At 43.2% G+C, this 4,372-nt stretch overlaps 1 protein-coding gene across 2 annotated transcripts in view; it reads left to right on the top strand.

Annotated features, from left to right (window-relative positions):
- The first annotated feature begins 478 nt into the window (after positions 1–478).
- NSMCE1 (NSE1 homolog, SMC5-SMC6 complex component) overlaps positions 479–4,372 on the top strand; it is a 36,134-nt gene continuing 32,240 nt past the window's right edge. Inside the window, exon 1 of one of the 2 annotated variants that reach the window (XM_007122986.3) lies at positions 479–536. The gene's annotated coding sequence lies outside the window, so the exon portion shown is untranslated. Of the gene's footprint in view, positions 537–583; positions 1,028–4,372 lie in introns of those variants that run through there. The other variant, XM_055089927.1, reaches the window with a different exon arrangement.

Raw genomic sequence — 4,372 nt, 5'->3', positions numbered from 1 at the left:
CAGAAGAAGAACCTGAAGCTCAGTGCAGCTCCGAGACTTGCCCAAGATCTGGCAACTAGTAAGTGACAGTCAGGATTCTAGCGCACGCTCTAAGACAACAGAGGCCTCTTTCTTGACCGTGAGGCCACACTGTCAGTTCTACAGATGGGAAAACTGAGGCCCGGGGCAGGGCACTAACTTGTGCCCACGGAATCGCGCCCATTGAGGAGGGCATACTGCACTCTTGCTCTTCCCCCTCTTGGGCCGCGGAGTGCCACTGCGGAAAGGGAGGCGGAGGACGAGAAGCGGAAGCCCTTTCCTGTATGGTACCGAGAGCCGCTTAGATGCGTTAACTCTCGCCCTAACTGATGGATCCCGCGACTCCAAGGCAACAGCGCGGGCTGGAGAACAGGAAGTGAGTCACCCGGTGGGAGGGACAAATCTGCTACAGTCACCAATGGGAGCGCCGCGTCAGCGTTCGCCCCGCCCCTAGGGTGGGGCCAAGCCCGCCTTTTTGCCTTCGCCGCCGGCAGTGTGGGCTGCGCTTGGGCGCTGCGGTGGGTAATCGGGGCGCGGGGGTGCGAGGCTGACAGGGAAGGAAGAGGGCCGCTCAGGAAGGCGAGGGGCGGACGGCCAGTGGGGGTCAGGCCCCGGGGGTCGGTCCGCGTGCTGTGCCGCAGTGTGGCTCCAGGGCCCGGCGGCTGGGGCTTCTCAATTCCTGATGGGGAAACTGAGGCCCCGAGAGGGGCGGCAGAGCTAGGTAGACCGGAAGCTAGTCCATCACACGCAGACATTTTAAAAACGTAGTATTAGGATAAAAAATACTTTAAATCATAATATTAGTTGAAAAAGCAAAATACAAAATTCTGTCTAAACTGAATACGTAAAATAGGGCCTTCACTGACCACCCTCTTAGTCTCGCCGGCCTCTGTGCTTCCCCTCTATTTTGGGTACAGAACTTCTTACTTTGTACAAGTCCACAGCCCCTGATTTTAAAGCCCTGAGGCTGGATGCGTTCAGAATCCCGAATTTCTCGGATTTTCGAAAGGTAATATGGCGCATATGTTCTGTCATATCTTTAGCGGGGTCTGGGGCAATGTCTTGTGATCGAATACATTACTTTTCTCACAACTAAATATGTGCATATTTAAGCGAAGGGGGTAAACAACAACCATAAATAGCCTCACCTTAGGTCAGATCAGGTTTTCGAACTTAAAAGATTAGTTTTGAGAACTTTTGAGATTTGAGAATTGCAGATAAGGGACCTGGATCATAATTTTATCGTTCACTCATATTTCTCACTAATTCGGACTGAGGCTGCCACAGTTCCTCACCCTGCTTTTGTATGGTCACTTACCTGTCTCCATCACTAACGCTGTGTCGCCTTGTGCCCTCTCAGCCTCAGTTTCCTCATCTGTAAAATGGGGTCAGTAATGCTTTCCTCATAATGTTCTGGGGAGGATGAAATGAGACTGTGAATGTGAAACATTAATACTGTGTCTGGCACTTGGCACAGATAGTTATGTTTGAGATTTGCTTATTCCACAAATATTTCTATTTTTAAATTATTTGAATGGTGATACACCCCCCTTTCATAGAGACAACTGACTTCTCTGCATAAAGAAGCCTATATGTATCTTTCACCCTCATTTTCCCACCCCTTTTCCCCAAATTATAGCATTGTATACTGTTCTATACCTCCTTCTTCTTATTAACATTTATTTTGGCTGTCCCTTAACAGACTTATATAATTTTCTTTTTTTTATTAAGATAAGTTACCCACCTATAAAAATGTGTGATATAAGTTTGAAGAACAAAAGTACAGTGAACACCATACATACACCACCAAGTTAAGAAATAGTACATTGTCATATCCTCAAAGCCTCCACTGAATCCTTTTCTTCCCTCCCTAAAGATAACTACTGCCCTAAATATTGTGTTATCATTCCCTTGTTTTTCCTTGTACTTTTTAGTATCTGTGTATCGCTCATGAATGCATTGTACGGTTTTGCTAGTTTTTAGATTTTATATAAATGGGATCTGAATATATTTTTTGTGTGACTTGATTTTTGCACATAACATTACATTTATGAGATGCATCCATGTTACTATGAGTAGCTCTACTTCATTACTGTTTTGAATTCCATGGTATGATTATAAAGTCTTTAGGTAGGTGTTCTTCAGTTGATTGGCACTTATACTGTTGCCAGATTTTTGCTATTACATCATGCTTCATAAACATACTTCCTGGGGTAAATGTGGAAGTTTCTGTAAGGTATATACCTAATAGTAGATTTCTGGGGATATCAGATTTTTAGTGATATCAAATCAATGTCTGAAGTGGTTATAAGGGCTTATACTCTACCAGCAGTGGATGAAAGTTTCAGCCTCAGCCATTCTTAAGAATTTATGCCTTTCTGGTGACAGGTAAGACATTAATCACTATGGTTTTAATATTCATTTGCCTGATGACATTGAACATTTCTTTATGTATTTATTAGTCATTTGTGCATTCTCTTCATAAATTTTCTCTTGCTCATTTTTCTCTTACATTGCCTTCCCCTTACTGATTTGTAAGATTTCTTTATATATTCTGAATCTTTCGTGTGTGGCTTAAATGTGTTTCAGATACCTTCCAGTTTGAGCTTGTCTTTTGTCTCTCTGTCTCTGTCTCTCCCCCACTTTCTGTATTTTTGATGAACAGAGGTTCTTAATTTTAACAAAATCGGATTTATCAGTATATTCTTTTATGGTTTGTACTTTTCATATCTTTTAAAGAAATTCTGCTTTCCCTACCTTTGGGTCATAAAGATATACTCCTATATTGTTGTCTAAAAGTTTTATTGTGTTTCCTTTCGTATGACCTTAATCCTCAAGAATTGAGTTTTGTGCATAATGTGAAGTAAGGGTCTAGTTTTATTTTTTTTCACATATGAATAATGGGTTGAAAAAAAAAAAAAAAAAAAAAAGGGGCTTCCCTGGTGGCGCAGTGGTTGAGAGTCCGCCTGCCGATGCAGGGGACACGGGTTCGTGTCCCGGTCCGGGAAGATCCCACATGCCGCGGAGCGGCTGGGCCCGTGAGCCATGGCCGCTGAGCCTGCGGGTCCAGAGCCTGTGCTCCTCAACGGGAGAGGCCACAACAGTGAGAGGCCCGTGTACCGCAAAAAAAAAAAAAAAAAAAAAAAAAATAATGGGTTGTTCTGGCACCTTTCATTGAAAAGTCTGCTTTGATCTGGAGTTCCATTTCTTCAACATATCAGGTATCCATATATGTGTACATTTCTATTTCTTAGTTGTCTATTTTGTTCCATTGGCCTTATTTGTCCATTTCTGTACCATTATCACCCATTATTCATTACTCTACCTGAATAATTAGTCGTGGTACCTGGTAGGACAAGTCCTCCTGCCTTTATCTTCTCTAAGAATGTCTCTGCTGCTTTGCCTTTACATTTTCTATGTAAATTTTAGAACCATCTTGTCAGATCACGCACAGACATGTACACAAAGCCTGTGAGGATTTTGATTGGAATTGTATTGATTCAATTGCATTGGATCACTTTGGATTTTAAAGTGATTGCTTTGAACATTTCATCCTTAAGTGTTATGTGTGCTGTGGGTTTTTGTAGAAGTTTCCTTCTATTCCAAGTTTGTTAAAGAGTTTTTAGTATGAACAAATGTTGAATTTTATCAACGATATTTTCTGCATCTATTAAGATGATTGTATGCTTTTTCTCCTTTCTATTAATGTGGTGGCTCACACTGATTGGTTTTTCTCTCCTGCCACAGCTTTATTGAGATATTATTGACATATGACATTTTTTGTTTGTTTGTTTGTTTTGTTTTGTTTTGTTTTTGTTTTTACGGTACGCGGGCCTCTCACTGTTGTGGCCTCTCCCGTTGAGGAGCACAGGCTCCCGATGCGCAGGCTCAGTGGCCATGGCTCACGGGCCCAGCCGCTCCGTGGCATGTGGGATCTTCCCGGACCGGGGCACGAACCCGTGTCCCCTGCATCGGCAGGCGGATTCTCAACCACTGCGCCACCAGGGAAGCCCCATGACATTTTTTTTTAAACATCTTTATTGGAGTGTAATTGCTTTACAGTGGTTTGTTAGTTTCTGCTTTATAACAAAGTGAATTAGTTATACATATACATATATCCCCATATCCCCTCCCTCTTGCGTCTCCCTCCCTCCCACCCTCCCTATCCCACCCTTCTAGGTGGTCACAAAGCACTGAGCTGATCTCCCTGTGCTATGCAGCTGCTTCCCACTAGCTATCTATTTTACATTTGGTAGTGTATATATGTCCATGCCACTCTCTCACTTCGTCCCAGCTTACCCTTCCCCCTCCCCGTGTCCTCAAGTCCATTCTCTACGTCTGTGTCTTTATTCCT

Source organism: Physeter macrocephalus, chromosome 14 (assembly GCF_002837175.3).
Source record: "Physeter macrocephalus isolate SW-GA chromosome 14, ASM283717v5, whole genome shotgun sequence".
In the NCBI taxonomy this organism is placed as follows: domain Eukaryota; kingdom Metazoa; phylum Chordata; class Mammalia; order Artiodactyla; family Physeteridae; genus Physeter; species Physeter macrocephalus.
Note: the sequence above shows the minus strand (reverse complement) of the source record. Positions and strands in the feature narration are given on the sequence as shown.